This window comes from Lonchura striata, chromosome 26 (genome assembly GCF_050655825.1).
Source record: "Lonchura striata isolate lonStrDom1 chromosome 26, ASM5065582v1, whole genome shotgun sequence".
Taxonomy (NCBI): Eukaryota; Metazoa; Chordata; class Aves; order Passeriformes; family Estrildidae; genus Lonchura; species Lonchura striata.
In genome coordinates, this window is record NC_140728.1 from 10,648,813 (window position 1) to 10,666,297 (window position 17,485).

Consider the following 17,485-nt stretch of genomic DNA (forward strand, 5'->3'; position numbering starts at 1 on the left):
CAAGCTACCGCTCTGTCCGGCTCCCGGAGCAGGAGAAGCGGCTGCTTCGCGCACACAACAGCGGAGCGGCAGCCGTACGCTCCGAAGCGCAGCTTCAGCCGAAAGACGCCGGCCAGCGGCGCTTGGCTTCGGACAGCTCCGGAGAGCCGTAGTGTGCGTCTGCACTAGACTGCAGGATAACGAAAAGCTTTGGCAGTGTGTCTCGCAGGGAGATAGCTTAGGAGCGCAGCGCACTTATGCCTCCCTTGTCCAGAAACACGATTTTACTGCACACTCCTAAAACACTGCTCTTTCCAGGGCAATATATAAGCTGCTTTCTGACGGCCGTGATCTTTCGGGACTCTTGCTCAGCGCGTTGTTTTAACGTGCCCATGCCGTCGTGGTATTCAGTGCACAGTGAAGGCAATCGAAAAAGTCCAGGTGCTGCTGACTCCCAAACACAAGGCGCTGGCTATGTTCTTGCTTCTCGACAACTCAACGTAGCCCTTCATTTCTGCAGTTGCCATCGAGGTCTCTGCATGTCGGAGACTCAGAGGACGAGCACGAGTTTCCCAGGAGGGGCTGCATCAGGACGAATTCAAAATTCAGGAAAATTGTCCTGGAACACTTTCCATAAGGATGCTAGAAGGGAATTGAAGAGGCGGGCGAGCGGCCACCATGGTCCTCTAGCAGTCCTTAGGGTGCGCGCAGAAGCCCGGTGCTCTGCGGCTTCGTTCTTCGCCCTCGTACAAGCTACCGCTCTGTCCGGCTCCCGGAGCAGGAGAAGCGGCTGCTTCGCGCACACAGCAGCGGAGCGGCAGCCGTACGCTCCGAAGCGCTGCTTCAGCCGAAAGACGCCGGCGACCGGCGTTTGGCTTCGGACAGCAGCCGAGAGCCGTAGTGTGCGTCTGCACTAGACTGCAGGATAACGAAAAGCTTTGGCAGTGTGTCTCGCAGGGAGATAGCTTAGGAGCGCAGCGCACTTATGCCTCCCTTGTCCAGAAACACGGATTTGCTGTACTCTCCAAAAACACTGCAGTTTCCAGGACAAGATGCCAGATGCTCTCTGATGCCCGTACTCTCTTCCTCCTCTTGCCCACCTTGTTTTTTTAGCGTGCACATGTCTCGGCAATCAGTGCACAGTGAAGGCAATCGCAAAAGTGCAGCAGCTGCTGACTCCCAGACACTTAGGCGCTGGCTATGTTCTTGCTTCTCGACAACTCAACGCAGGCCTTCATTTCTGCAGCTGCCATCGATGTTTCTGCATCTCGGAGCCTCAGGGGACGAGCACGAGTTTCCCAGGAGGGGCTGTATCAGGACGAACCCATAAGCAATGAAAGTTGTCCTGGAACAGCTCCATAGAGCATGCCAGCTGTGAATTGATAGGTTAGGGAGGTGCAGCCACCTTCCTCTAGCAGCCCGTAGGCTGTGCACACAAGTCCGGTGCTCTGCGGCTTCGTTCTTCGCCCTCGTACAAGCTACCGCTCTGTCCGGCTCCCGGAGCAGGAGAAGCGGCTGCTTCGCGCACACAACAGCCGTACGCTCCGAAGCGCTGCTTCAGCCGAAAGACGCCGGCGACTGGCGCTTGGCTTCGGACAGCTCCGGAGAGCCGTAGTGTGCGTCTGCACTAGACTGCATGATAGCGAAAAGCTTTGGCAGTGTGTCTCGCAGGGAGATAGCTTAGGAGCGCAGCGCACTTATGCCTCCCTTGTCCAGAAACACGATTTTACTGCACACTCCTAAAACACTGCTCTTTCCAGGGCAATATATAAGATGCTTTCTGACGGCCGTGATCTTTCGGGGACTCTTGCTCAGCTCGTTGTTTTAACGTGCCCATGCCGTCGTGGCATTCAGTGCACAGTGAAGGCAATCGCAAAAGTCCAGGTGCTGCTGACTCCCAAACACAAGGCGCTGGCTATGTTCTTGCGTCTCGACAACTCAACGCAGCCCTTCATTTCTGCAGTTGCCATCGAGGTCTCTGCACTCGGAGACTCAGAGGACGAGCACGAGTTTCCCAGGAGGGGCTGCATCAGGAGGAATTCAAAACTCAGGAAAATTGTCCTGGAACACCTTCCATAAGGATGCTAGAATGGAATTGAAGACGCAGGCGAGTGTCCACCACGGTCCTCTAGCAGTCCTTAGGGTGCGCGCAGAAGGCCGGTGCTCTGCGGCTTCGTTCTTTGCCCTCGTACAAGCTACCGCTCTGTCCGGCTCCCGGAGCAGGAGAAGCGGCTGCTTCGCGCACACAACAGCGGAGCGGCAGCCGTACGCTCCGAAGCGCAGCTTCAGCCGAAAGACGCCGGCCAGCGGCGCTTGGCTTCGGACAGCTCCGGAGAGCCGGAGTGTGCGTCTGCACTAGACTGCATGATAGCGAAAAGCTTTGGCAGTGTGTCTCGCAGGGAGATAGCTTAGGAGCGCAGCGCACTTATGCCTCCCTTGTCCAGAAACACGGATTTGCTGTACTCTCCAAAAACACTGCAGTTTCCAGGACAAGATGCCAGATGCTCTCTGATGCCCGTACTCTCTTCCTCCTCTTGCCCACCTTGTTTTTTTAGCGTGCACATGTCTCGGCAATCAGTGCACAGTGAAGGCAAACGCAAAAGTGCAGCAGCTGCTGACTCCCAGACACTTAGGCGCTGGCTATGTTCTTGCTTCTCGACAACTCAACGCAGCCCTTCATTTCTGCAGCTGCCATCGATGTTTCTGCATCTCGGAGCCTCAGGGGACGAGCACGAGTTTCCCAGGAGGGGCTGTATCAGGACGAACCCATAAGCAATGAAAGTTGTCCTGGAACAGCTCCATAGAGCATGCCAGCTGTGAATTGATAGGTTAGGGAGGTGCAGCCACCTTCCTCTAGCAGCCCGTAGGCTGTGCACACAAGTCCGGTGCTCTGCGGCTTCGTTCTTCGCCCTCGTACAAGCTACCGCTCTCTCCGACTCCCGGAGCAGGAGAAGCGGCTGCTTCGCGCACACAACAGCCGTACGCTCCGAAGCGCTGCTTCAGCCGAAAGACGCCGGCGACCGGCGCTTCGCTTCGGACAGCAGCCGAGAGCCGTAGTGTGCGTCTGCACTAGACTGCATGATAGCGAAAAGCTTTGGCAGTGTGTCTCGCAGGGAGATAGCTTAGGAGCGCAGCGCACTTATGCCTCCCTTGTCCAGAAACACGATTTTACTGCACACTCCAAAAACACTGCTCTTTCCAGGGCAATATATAAGATGCTTTCTGACGGCCGTGATCTTTCGGGGACTCTTGCTCAGCTCGTTGTTTTAACGTGCCCATGCCGTCGTGGCATTCAGTGCACAGTGAAGGCAATCGCAAAAGTCCAGCAGCTGCTGACTCCCAAACACAAGGCGCTGGCTATGTTCTTGCTTCTCGACAACTCAACGGAGTGCTTCATTTCTGCAGTTGCCATCGAGGTCTCTGCACTCGGAGCCTCAGAGGACGAGCACGAGTTTCCCAGGAGGGGCTGCATCAGGACGAATTCAAAACTCAGGAGAATTGTCCTGGAACACCTTCCATAAGGATGCTAGAATGGAATTGAAGACGCAGGCGAGTGTCCACCACGGTCCTCTAGCAATCCTTAGGGTGCGCGCAGAAGCCCGGTGCTCTGCGGCTTCGTTCTTCGCCCTCGTACAAGCTACCGCTCTGTCCGGCTCCCGGAGCAGGAGAAGCGGCTGCTTCGCGCACACAACAGCGGAGCGGCAGCCGTACGCTCCGAAGCGCTGCTTCAGCCGAAAGACGCCGGCGACCGGCGCTTCGCTTCGGACAGCTCCGGAGAGCCGTAGTGTGCGTCTGCACTAGACTGCAGGATAACGAAAAGCTTTGGCAGTGTGTCTCGCAGGGAGATAGCTTAGGAGCGCAGCGCACTTATGCCTCCCTTGTCCAGAAACACGATTTTACTGCACACTCCTAAAACACTGCTCTTTCCAGGGCAATATATAAGCTGCTTTCTGACGGCCGTGATCTTTCGGGACTCTTGCTCAGCGCGTTGTTTTAACGTGCCCATGCCGTCGTGGTATTCAGTGCACAGTGAAGGCAATCGAAAAAGTCCAGGTGCTGCTGACTCCCAAACACAAGGCGCTGGCTATGTTCTTGCTTCTCGACAACTCAACGTAGCCCTTCATTTCTGCAGTTGCCATCGAGGTCTCTGCATGTCGGAGACTCAGAGGACGAGCACGAGTTTCCCAGGAGGGGCTGCATCAGGACGAATTCAAAATTCAGGAAAATTGTCCTGGAACACTTTCCATAAGGATGCTAGAAGGGAATTGAAGAGGCGGGCGAGCGGCCACCATGGTCCTCTAAGCAGTCCTTAGGGTGCGCGCAGAAGCCCGGTGCTCTGCGGCTTCGTTCTTCGCCCTCGTACAAGCTACCGCTCTGTCCGGCTCCCGGAGCAGGAGAAGCGGCTGCTTCGCGCACACAGCAGCGGAGCGGCAGCCGTACGCTCCGAAGCGCTGCTTCAGCCGAAAGACGCCGGCGACCGGCGTTTGGCTTCGGACAGCAGCCGAGAGCCGTAGTGTGCGTCTGCACTAGACTGCAGGATAACGAAAAGCTTTGGCAGTGTGTCTCGCAGGGAGATAGCTTAGGAGCGCAGCGCACTTATGCCTCCCTTGTCCAGAAACATGATTTTACTGCACACTCCTAAAACACTGCTCTTTCCAGGGCAATATATAAGCTGCTTTCTGACGGCCGTGATCTTTCGGGACTCTTGCTCAGCGCGTTGTTTTAACGTGCCCATGCCGTCCTGGCATTCAGTGCACAGTGAAAGCAATCGCAAAAGTCCAGGTGCTGCTGACTCCCAAACACAAGGCGCTGGCTATGTTCTTGCGTCTCGACAACTCAACGCAGCCCTTCATTTCTGCAGCTGCCATCGATGTTTCTGCATCTCGGAGACTCAGAGGACGAGCACGAGTTTCCCAGGAGGGGCTGTATCAGGACGAACCCATAAGCAATGAAAGTTGTCCTGGAACAGCTCCATAGAGCATGCCAGCTGTGAATTGATAGGTTAGGGAGGTGCAGCCACCTTCCTCTAGCAGCCCGTAGGCTGTGCACACAAGTCCGGTGCTCTGCGGCTTCGTTCTTCGCCCTCGTACAAGCTACCGCTCTGTCCGGCTCCCGGAGCAGGAGAAGCGGCTGCTTCGCGCACACAACAGCCGTACGCTCCGAAGCGCTGCTTCAGCCGAAAGACGCCGGCGACCGGCGCTTGGCTTCGGACAGCTCCGGAGAGCCGGAGTATGCGTCTGCACTAGACTGCATCATAGCGAAAAGCTTTGGCAGTGTGTCTTAGCAGGGAGATAGCTTAGGAGCGCAGCGCACTTATGCCTCCCTTGTCCAGAAACACGATTTTACTGCACACTCCAAAAACACTGCTCTTTCCAGGGCAATATATAAGATGCTTTCTGACGGCCGTGATCTTTCGGGGACTCTTGCTCAGCTCGTTGTTTTAACGTGCCCATGCCGTCGTGGCATTCAGTGCACAGTGAAGGCAATCGAAAATGTCCAGCAGCTGCTGACTCCCAAACACAAGGCGCTGGCTATGTTCTTGCTTCTCGACAACTCAACGGAGTGCTTCATTTCTGCAGTTGCCATCGAGGTCTCTGCACTCGGAGCCTCAGAGGACGAGCACGAGTTTCCCAGGAGGGGCTGCATCAGGACGAATTCAAAACTCAGGAGAATTGTCCTGGAACACCTTCCATAAGGATGCTAGAATGGAATTGAAGACGCAGGCGAGTGTCCACCACGGTCCTCTAGCAGTCCTTAGGGTGCGCGCAGAAGCCCGGTGCTCTGCGGCTTCGTTCTTCGCCCTCGTACAAGCTACCGCTCTGTCCGGCTCCCGGAGCAGGAGAAGCGGCTGCTTCGCGCACACAACAGCGGAGCGGCAGCCGTACGCTCCGAAGCGCAGCTTCAGCCGAAAGACGCCGGCCAGCGGCGCTTGGCTTCGGACAGCTCCGGAGAGCCGGAGTGTGCGTCTGCACTAGACTGCATGATAGCGAAAAGCTTTGGCAGTGTGTCTCGCAGGGAGATAGCTTAGGAGCGCAGCGCACTTATGCCTCCCTTGTCCAGAAACACGGATTTGCTGTACTCTCCAAAAACACTGCAGTTTCCAGGACAAGATGCCAGATGCTCTCTGATGCCCGTACTCTCTTCCTCCTCTTGCCCACCTTGTTTTTTTAGCGTGCACATGTCTCGGCAATCAGTGCACAGTGAAGGCAATCGCAAAAGTGCAGCAGCTGCTGACTCCCAGACACTTAGGCGCTGGCTATGTTCTTGCTTCTCGACAACTCAACGCAGCCCTTCATTTCTGCAGCTGCCATCGATGTTTCTGCATCTCGGAGCCTCAGGGGACGAGCACGAGTTTCCCAGGAGGGGCTGTATCAGGACGAACCCATAAGCAATGAAAGTTGTCCTGGAACAGCTCCATAGAGCATGCCAGCTGTGAATTGATAGGTTAGGGAGGTGCAGCCACCTTCCTCTAGCAGCCCGTAGGCTGTGCACACAAGTCCGGTGCTCTGCGGCTTTGTTCTTCGCCCTCGTACAAGCTACCGCTCTCTCCGACTCCCGGAGCAGGAGAAGCGGCTGCTTCGCGCACACAACAGCCGTACGCTCCGAAGCGCTGCTTCAGCCGAAAGACGCCGGCCACCGGCGCTTGGCTTCGGACAGCAGCCGAGAGCCGTAGTGTGCGTCTGCACTAGACTGCATGATAGCGAAAAGCTTTGGCAGTGTGTCTCGCAGGGAGATAGCTTAGGAGCGCAGCGCACTTATGCCTCCCTTGTCCAGAAACACGATTTTACTGCACACTCCTAAAACACTGCTCTTTCCAGGGCAATATATAAGCTGCTTTCTGACGGCCGTGATCTTTCGGGGACTCTTGCTCAGCTCGTTGTTTTAACGTGCCCATGCCGTCGTGGCATTCAGTGCACAGTGAAGGCAATCGCAAAAGTCCAGCAGCTGCTGACTCCCAAACACAAGGCGCTGGCTATGTTCTTGCTTCTCGACAACTCAACGGAGTGCTTCATTTCTGCAGTTGCCATCGAGGTCTCTGCACTCGGAGCCTCAGAGGACGAGCACGAGTTTCCCAGGAGGGGCTGCATCAGGACGAATTCAAAACTCAGGAGAATTGTCCTGGAACACCTTCCATAAGGATGCTAGAATGGAATTGAAGACGCAGGAGAGTGTCCACCACGGTCCTCTAGCAGTCCTTAGGGTGCGCGCAGAAGCCCGGTGCTCTTCGGCTTCGTTCTTCGCCCTCGTACAAGCTACCGCTCTGTCCGGCTCCCGGAGCAGGAGAAGCGGCTGCTTCGCGCACACAGCAGCGGAGCGGCAGCCGTACGCTCCGAAGCGCTGCTTCAGCCGAAAGACGCCGGCGACCGGCGCTTGGCTTCGGACAGCAGCCGAGAGCCGGAGTGTGCGTCTGCACTAGACTGCAGGATAACGAAAAGCTTTGGCAGTGTGTCTCGCAGGGAGATAGCTTAGGAGCGCAGCGCACTTATGCCTCCCTTGTCCAGAAACACGATTTTACTGCACACTCCAAAAACACTGCTCTTTCCAGGGCAATATATAAGATGCTTTCTGACGGCCGTGATCTTTCGGGGACTCTTGCTCAGCTCGTTGTTTTAACGTGCCCATGCCGTCGTGGCATTCAGTGCACAGTGAAGGCAATCGAAAAAGTCCAGCAGCTGCTGACTCCCAAACACAAGGCGCTGGCTATGTTCTTGCGTCTCGACAACTCAACGCAGCCCTTCATTTCTGCAGTTGCCATCGAGGTCTCTGCATGTCATAGTTTCAGAGGACGAGCAGGAGTTTCCCAGGAGGGGCTGCATCAGGACGAATTCAAAACTCAGGAAAATTGTCCTGGAACACCTTCCATAAGGATGCTAGAATGGAATTGAAGACGCAGGCGAGTGTCCACCACGGTCCTCTAGCAGCCCGTAGGCTGTGCACACAAGCCCGGTGCTCTGCGGCTTCGTTCTTCGCCCTCGTACAAGCTACCGCTCTGTCCGGCTCCCGGAGCAGGAGAAGCGGCTGCTTCGCGCACACAACAGCGGAGCGGCAGCCGTACGCTCCGAAGCGCAGCTTCAGCCGAAAGACGCCGGCGACCGGCGCTTGGCTTCGGACAGCAGCCGAGAGCCGGAGTGTGCGTCTGCACTAGACTGCAGGATAACGAAAAGCTTTGGCAGTGTGTCTCGCAGGGAGATAGCTTAGGAGCGCAGCGCACTTATGCCTCCCTTGTCCAGAAACACGGATTTGCTGTACTCTCCAAAAACACTGCAGTTTCCAGGACAAGATGCCAGATGCTCTCTGATGCCCGTACTCTCTTCCTCCTCTTGCCCACCTTGTTTTTTTAGCGTGCACATGTCTCGGCAATCAGTGCACAGTGAAGGCAATCGCAAAAGTGCAGCAGCTGCTGACTCCCAGACACTTAGGCGCTGGCTATGTTCTTGCTTCTCGACAACTCAACGCAGCCCTTCATTTCTGCAGCTGCCATCGATGTTTCTGCATCTCGGAGCCTCAGGGGACGAGCACGAGTTTCCCAGGAGGGGCTGTATCAGGACGAACCCATAAGCAATGAAAGTTGTCCTGGAACAGCTCCATAGAGCATGCCAGCTGTGAATTGATAGGTTAGGGAGGTGCAGCCACCTTCCTCTAGCAGCCCGTAGGCTGTGCACACAAGTCCGGTGCTCTGCGGCTTCGTTCTTCGCCCTCGTACAAGCTACCGCTCTGTCCGGCTCCCGGAGCAGGAGAAGCGGCTGCTTCGCGCACACAACAGCCGTACGCTCCGAAGCGCTGCTTCAGCCGAAAGACGCCGGCGACCGGCGCTTGGCTTCGGACAGCTCCGGAGAGCCGTAGTGTGCGTCTGCACTAGACTGCATGATAGCGAAAAGCTTTGGCAGTGTGTCTCGCAGGGAGATAGCTTAGGAGCGCAGCGCACTTATGCCTCCCTTGTCCAGAAACACGATTTTACTGCACACTCCTAAAACACTGCTCTTTCCAGGGCAATATATAAGCTGCTTTCTGACGGCCGTGATCTTTCGGGGACTCTTGCTCAGCTCGTTGTTTTAACGTGCCCATGCCGTCGTGGCATTCAGTGCACAGTGAAGGCAATCGCAAAAGTCCAGGTGCTGCTGACTCCCAAACACAAGGCGCTGGCTATGTTCTTGCGTCTCGACAACTCAACGCAGCCCTTCATTTCTGCAGTTGCCATCGAGGTCTCTGCACTCGGAGACTCAGAGGACGAGCACGAGTTTCCCAGGAGGGGCTGCATCAGGAGGAATTCAAAACTCAGGAAAATTGTCCTGGAACACCTTCCATAAGGAAGCTAGAATGGAATTGAAGACGCAGGCGAGTGTCCACCACGGTCCTCTAGCAGTCCTTAGGGTGCGCGCAGAAGGCCGGTGCTCTGCGGCTTCGTTCTTCGCCCTCGTACAAGCTACCGCTCTGTCCGGCTCCCGGAGCAGGAGAAGCGGCTGCTTCGCGCACACAACAGCGGAGCGGCAGCCGTACGCTCCGAAGCGCAGCTTCAGCCGAAAGACGCCGGCCACCGGCGCTTGGCTTCGGACAGTTCCGGAGAGCCGGAGTGTGCGTCTGCACTAGACTGCATGATAGCGAAAAGCTTTGGCAGTGTGTCTCGCAGGGAGATAGCTTAGGAGCGCAGCGCACTTATGCCTCCCTTGTCCAGAAACACGGATTTGCTGTACTCTCCAAAAACACTGCAGTTTCCAGGACAAGATGCCAGATGCTCTCTGATGCCCGTACTCTCTTCCTCCTCTTGCCCACCTTGTTTTTTTAGCGTGCACATGTCTCGGCAATCAGTGCACAGTGAAGGCAAACGCAAAAGTGCAGCAGCTGCTGACTCCCAGACACTTAGGCGCTGGCTATGTTCTTGCTTCTCGACAACTCAACGCAGCCCTTCATTTCTGCAGCTGCCATCGATGTTTCTGCATCTCGGAGCCTCAGGGGACGAGCACGAGTTTCCCAGGAGGGGCTGTATCAGGACGAACCCATAAGCAATGAAAGTTGTCCTGGAACAGCTCCATAGAGCATGCCAGCTGTGAATTGATAGGTTAGGGAGGTGCAGCCACCTTCCTCTAGCAGCCCGTAGGCTGTGCACACAAGTCCGGTGCTCTGCGGCTTCGTTCTTCGCCCTCGTACAAGCTACCGCTCTCTCCGACTCCCGGAGCAGGAGAAGCGGCTGCTTCGCGCACACAACAGCCGTACGCTCCGAAGCGCTGCTTCAGCCGAAAGACGCCGGCGACCGGCGCTTCGCTTCGGACAGCAGCCGAGAGCCGTAGTGTGCGTCTGCACTAGACTGCATGATAGCGAAAAGCTTTGGCAGTGTGTCTCGCAGGGAGATAGCTTAGGAGCGCAGCGCACTTATGCCTCCCTTGTCCAGAAACACGATTTTACTGCACACTCCAAAAACACTGCTCTTTCCAGGGCAATATATAAGATGCTTTCTGACGGCCGTGATCTTTCGGGGACTCTTGCTCAGCTCGTTGTTTTAACGTGCCCATGCCGTCGTGGCATTCAGTGCACAGTGAAGGCAATCGCAAAAGTCCAGCAGCTGCTGACTCCCAAACACAAGGCGCTGGCTATGTTCTTGCTTCTCGACAACTCAACGGAGTGCTTCATTTCTGCAGTTGCCATCGAGGTCTCTGCACTCGGAGCCTCAGAGGACGAGCACGAGTTTCCCAGGAGGGGCTGCATCAGGACGAATTCAAAACTCAGGAGAATTGTCCTGGAACACCTTCCATAAGGATGCTAGAATGGAATTGAAGACGCAGGCGAGTGTCCACCACGGTCCTCTAGCAATCCTTAGGGTGCGCGCAGAAGGCCGGTGCTCTGCGGCTTCGTTCTTCGCCCTCGTACAAGCTACCGCTCTGTCCGGCTCCCGGAGCAGGAGAAGCGGCTGCTTCGCGCACACAACAGCGGAGCGGCAGCCGTACGCTCCGAAGCGCAGCTTCAGCCGAAAGACGCCGGCGACCGGCGCTTGGCTTCGGACAGCAGCCGAGAGCCGTAGTGTGCGTCTGCACTAGACTGCAGGATAACGAAAAGCTTTGGCAGTGTGTCTCGCAGGGAGATAGCTTAGGAGCGCAGCGCACTTATGCCTCCCTTGTCCAGAAACACGATTTTACTGCACACTCCTAAAACACTGCTCTTTCCAGGGCAATATATAAGCTGCTTTCTGACGGCCGTGATCTTTCGGGACTCTTGCTCAGCGCGTTGTTTTAACGTGCCCATGCCGTCCTGGCATTCAGTGCACAGTGAAAGCAATCGCAAAAGTCCAGGTGCTGCTGACTCCCAAACACAAGGCGCTGGCTATGTTCTTGCGTCTCGACAACTCAACGCAGCCCTTCATTTCTGCAGTTGCCATCGAGGTCTCTGCATGTCATAGTTTCAGAGGACGAGCAGGAGTTTCCCAGGAGGGGCTGCATCAGGACGAATTCAAAACTCAGGAAAATTGTCCTGGAACACCTTCCATAAGTATGCTAGAATGGAATTGAAGACGCAGGCGAGTGTCCACCACGGTCCTCTAGCAGCCCGTAGGCTGTGCACACAAGCCCGGTGCTCTGCGGCTTCGTTCTTCGCCCTCGTACAAGCTACCGCTCTGTCCGGCTCCCGGAGCAGGAGAAGCGGCTGCTTCGCGCACACAGCAGCGGAGCGGCAGCCGTACGCTCCGAAGCGCTGCTTCAGCTGAAAGACGCCGGCGACCGGCGTTTGGCTTCGGACAGCAGCCGAGAGCCGTAGTGTGCGTCTGCACTAGACTGCAGGATAACGAAAAGCTTTGGCAGTGTGTCTCGCAGGGAGATAGCTTAGGAGCGCAGCGCACTTATGCCTCCCTTGTCCAGAAACACGATTTTACTGCACACTCCTAAAACACTGCTCTTTCCAGGGCAATATATAAGCTGCTTTCTGACGGCCGTGATCTTTCGGGACTCTTGCTCAGCGCGTTGTTTTAACGTGCCCATGCCGTCCTGGCATTCAGTGCACAGTGAAAGCAATCGCAAAAGTCCAGGTGCTGCTGACTCCCAAACACAAGGCGCTGGCTATGTTCTTGCGTCTCGACAACTCAACGCAGCCCTTCATTTCTGCAGCTGCCATCGATGTTTCTGCATCTCGGAGACTCAGAGGACGAGCACGAGTTTCCCAGGAGGGGCTGTATCAGGACGAACCCATAAGCAATGAAAGTTGTCCTGGAACAGCTCCATAGAGCATGCCAGCTGTGAATTGATAGGTTAGGGAGGTGCAGCCACCTTCCTCTAGCAGCCCGTAGGCTGTGCACACAAGTCCGGTGCTCTGCGGCTTCGTTCTTCGCCCTCGTACAAGCTACCGCTCTGTCCGGCTCCCGGAGCAGGAGAAGCGGCTGCTTCGCGCACACAACAGCCGTACGCTCCGAAGCGCTGCTTCAGCCGAAAGACGCCGGCGACCGGCGCTTGGCTTCGGACAGCTCCGGAGAGCCGGAGTATGCGTCTGCACTAGACTGCATCATAGCGAAAAGCTTTGGCAGTGTGTCTTAGCAGGGAGATAGCTTAGGAGCGCAGCGCACTTATGCCTCCCTTGTCCAGAAACACGATTTTACTGCACACTCCAAAAACACTGCTCTTTCCAGGGCAATATATAAGATGCTTTCTGACGGCCGTGATCTTTCGGGGACTCTTGCTCAGCTCGTTGTTTTAACGTGCCCATGCCGTCGTGGCATTCAGTGCACAGTGAAGGCAATCGAAAATGTCCAGCAGCTGCTGACTCCCAAACACAAGGCGCTGGCTATGTTCTTGCTTCTCGACAACTCAACGGAGTGCTTCATTTCTGCAGTTGCCATCGAGGTCTCTGCACTCGGAGCCTCAGAGGACGAGCACGAGTTTCCCAGGAGGGGCTGCATCAGGACGAATTCAAAACTCAGGAGAATTGTCCTGGAACACCTTCCATAAGGATGCTAGAATGGAATTGAAGACGCAGGCGAGTGTCCACCACGGTCCTCTAGCAGTCCTTAGGGTGCGCGCAGAAGCCCGGTGCTCTGCGGCTTCGTTCTTCGCCCTCGTACAAGCTACCGCTCTGTCCGGCTCCCGGAGCAGGAGAAGCGGCTGCTTCGCGCACACAACAGCGGAGCGGCAGCCGTACGCTCCGAAGCGCAGCTTCAGCCGAAAGACGCCGGCCAGCGGCGCTTGGCTTCGGACAGCTCCGGAGAGCCGGAGTGTGCGTCTGCACTAGACTGCATGATAGCGAAAAGCTTTGGCAGTGTGTCTCGCAGGGAGATAGCTTAGGAGCGCAGCGCACTTATGCCTCCCTTGTCCAGAAACACGGATTTGCTGTACTCTCCAAAAACACTGCAGTTTCCAGGACAAGATGCCAGATGCTCTCTGATGCCCGTACTCTCTTCCTCCTCTTGCCCACCTTGTTTTTTTAGCGTGCACATGTCTCGGCAATCAGTGCACAGTGAAGGCAATCGCAAAAGTGCAGCAGCTGCTGACTCCCAGACACTTAGGCGCTGGCTATGTTCTTGCTTCTCGACAACTCAACGCAGCCCTTCATTTCTGCAGCTGCCATCGATGTTTCTGCATCTCGGAGCCTCAGGGGACGAGCACGAGTTTCCCAGGAGGGGCTGTATCAGGACGAACCCATAAGCAATGAAAGTTGTCCTGGAACAGCTCCATAGAGCATGCCAGCTGTGAATTGATAGGTTAGGGAGGTGCAGCCACCTTCCTCTAGCAGCCCGTAGGCTGTGCACACAAGTCCGGTGCTCTGCGGCTTTGTTCTTCGCCCTCGTACAAGCTACCGCTCTCTCCGACTCCCGGAGCAGGAGAAGCGGCTGCTTCGCGCACACAACAGCCGTACGCTCCGAAGCGCTGCTTCAGCCGAAAGACGCCGGCCACCGGCGCTTGGCTTCGGACAGCAGCCGAGAGCCGTAGTGTGCGTCTGCACTAGACTGCATGATAGCGAAAAGCTTTGGCAGTGTGTCTCGCAGGGAGATAGCTTAGGAGCGCAGCGCACTTATGCCTCCCTTGTCCAGAAACACGATTTTACTGCACACTCCTAAAACACTGCTCTTTCCAGGGCAATATATAAGCTGCTTTCTGACGGCCGTGATCTTTCGGGGACTCTTGCTCAGCTCGTTGTTTTAACGTGCCCATGCCGTCGTGGCATTCAGTGCACAGTGAAGGCAATCGCAAAAGTCCAGCAGCTGCTGACTCCCAAACACAAGGCGCTGGCTATGTTCTTGCTTCTCGACAACTCAACGGAGTGCTTCATTTCTGCAGTTGCCATCGAGGTCTCTGCACTCGGAGCCTCAGAGGACGAGCACGAGTTTCCCAGGAGGGGCTGCATCAGGACGAATTCAAAACTCAGGAGAATTGTCCTGGAACACCTTCCATAAGGATGCTAGAATGGAATTGAAGACGCAGGAGAGTGTCCACCACGGTCCTCTAGCAGTCCTTAGGGTGCGCGCAGAAGCCCGGTGCTCTTCGGCTTCGTTCTTCGCCCTCGTACAAGCTACCGCTCTGTCCGGCTCCCGGAGCAGGAGAAGCGGCTGCTTCGCGCACACAGCAGCGGAGCGGCAGCCGTACGCTCCGAAGCGCTGCTTCAGCCGAAAGACGCCGGCGACCGGCGCTTGGCTTCGGACAGCAGCCGAGAGCCGGAGTGTGCGTCTGCACTAGACTGCAGGATAACGAAAAGCTTTGGCAGTGTGTCTCGCAGGGAGATAGCTTAGGAGCGCAGCGCACTTATGCCTCCCTTGTCCAGAAACACGATTTTACTGCACACTCCAAAAACACTGCTCTTTCCAGGGCAATATATAAGATGCTTTCTGACGGCCGTGATCTTTCGGGGACTCTTGCTCAGCTCGTTGTTTTAACGTGCCCATGCCGTCGTGGCATTCAGTGCACAGTGAAGGCAATCGAAAAAGTCCAGCAGCTGCTGACTCCCAAACACAAGGCGCTGGCTATGTTCTTGCGTCTCGACAACTCAACGCAGCCCTTCATTTCTGCAGTTGCCATCGAGGTCTCTGCATGTCATAGTTTCAGAGGACGAGCAGGAGTTTCCCAGGAGGGGCTGCATCAGGACGAATTCAAAACTCAGGAAAATTGTCCTGGAACACCTTCCATAAGGATGCTAGAATGGAATTGAAGACGCAGGCGAGTGTCCACCACGGTCCTCTAGCAGCCCGTAGGCTGTGCACACAAGCCCGGTGCTCTGCGGCTTCGTTCTTCGCCCTCGTACAAGCTACCGCTCTGTCCGGCTCCCGGAGCAGGAGAAGCGGCTGCTTCGCGCACACAACAGCGGAGCGGCAGCCGTACGCTCCGAAGCGCAGCTTCAGCCGAAAGACGCCGGCGACCGGCGCTTGGCTTCGGACAGCAGCCGAGAGCCGGAGTGTGCGTCTGCACTAGACTGCAGGATAACGAAAAGCTTTGGCAGTGTGTCTCGCAGGGAGATAGCTTAGGAGCGCAGCGCACTTATGCCTCCCTTGTCCAGAAACACGGATTTGCTGTACTCTCCAAAAACACTGCAGTTTCCAGGACAAGATGCCAGATGCTCTCTGATGCCCGTACTCTCTTCCTCCTCTTGCCCACCTTGTTTTTTTAGCGTGCACATGTCTCGGCAATCAGTGCACAGTGAAGGCAATCGCAAAAGTGCAGCAGCTGCTGACTCCCAGACACTTAGGCGCTGGCTATGTTCTTGCTTCTCGACAACTCAACGCAGCCCTTCATTTCTGCAGCTGCCATCGATGTTTCTGCATCTCGGAGCCTCAGGGGACGAGCACGAGTTTCCCAGGAGGGGCTGTATCAGGACGAACCCATAAGCAATGAAAGTTGTCCTGGAACAGCTCCATAGAGCATGCCAGCTGTGAATTGATAGGTTAGGGAGGTGCAGCCACCTTCCTCTAGCAGCCCGTAGGCTGTGCACACAAGTCCGGTGCTCTGCGGCTTCGTTCTTCGCCCTCGTACAAGCTACCGCTCTGTCCGGCTCCCGGAGCAGGAGAAGCGGCTGCTTCGCGCACACAACAGCCGTACGCTCCGAAGCGCTGCTTCAGCCGAAAGACGCCGGCGACCGGCGCTTGGCTTCGGACAGCTCCGGAGAGCCGTAGTGTGCGTCTGCACTAGACTGCATGATAGCGAAAAGCTTTGGCAGTGTGTCTCGCAGGGAGATAGCTTAGGAGCGCAGCGCACTTATGCCTCCCTTGTCCAGAAACACGATTTTACTGCACACTCCTAAAACACTGCTCTTTCCAGGGCAATATATAAGCTGCTTTCTGACGGCCGTGATCTTTCGGGGACTCTTGCTCAGCTCGTTGTTTTAACGTGCCCATGCCGTCGTGGCATTCAGTGCACAGTGAAGGCAATCGCAAAAGTCCAGGTGCTGCTGACTCCCAAACACAAGGCGCTGGCTATGTTCTTGCGTCTCGACAACTCAACGCAGCCCTTCATTTCTGCAGTTGCCATCGAGGTCTCTGCACTCGGAGACTCAGAGGACGAGCACGAGTTTCCCAGGAGGGGCTGCATCAGGAGGAATTCAAAACTCAGGAAAATTGTCCTGGAACACCTTCCATAAGGAAGCTAGAATGGAATTGAAGACGCAGGCGAGTGTCCACCACGGTCCTCTAGCAGTCCTTAGGGTGCGCGCAGAAGGCCGGTGCTCTGCGGCTTCGTTCTTCGCCCTCGTACAAGCTACCGCTCTGTCCGGCTCCCGGAGCAGGAGAAGCGGCTGCTTCGCGCACACAACAGCGGAGCGGCAGCCGTACGCTCCGAAGCGCAGCTTCAGCCGAAAGACGCCGGCCACCGGCGCTTGGCTTCGGACAGTTCCGGAGAGCCGGAGTGTGCGTCTGCACTAGACTGCATGATAGCGAAAAGCTTTGGCAGTGTGTCTCGCAGGGAGATAGCTTAGGAGCGCAGCGCACTTATGCCTCCCTTGTCCAGAAACACGGATTTGCTGTACTCTCCAAAAACACTGCAGTTTCCAGGACAAGATGCCAGATGCTCTCTGATGCCCGTACTCTCTTCCTCCTCTTGCCCACCTTGTTTTTTTAGCGTGCACATGTCTCGGCAATCAGTGCACAGTGAAGGCAAACGCAAAAGTGCAGCAGCTGCTGACTCCCAGACACTTAGGCGCTGGCTATGTTCTTGCTTCTCGACAACTCAACGCAGCCCTTCATTTCTGCAGCTGCCATCGATGTTTCTGCATCTCGGAGCCTCAGGGGACGAGCACGAGTTTCCCAGGAGGGGCTGTATCAGGACGAACCCATAAGCAATGAAAGTTGTCCTGGAACAGCTCCATAGAGCATGCCAGCTGTGAATTGATAGGTTAGGGAGGTGCAGCCACCTTCCTCTAGCAGCCCGTAGGCTGTGCACACAAGTCCGGTGCTCTGCGGCTTCGTTCTTCGCCCTCGTACAAGCTACCGCTCTCTCCGACTCCCGGAGCAGGAGAAGCGGCTGCTTCGCGCACACAACAGCCGTACGCTCCGAAGCGCTGCTTCAGCCGAAAGACGCCGGCGACCGGCGCTTCGCTTCGGACAGCAGCCGAG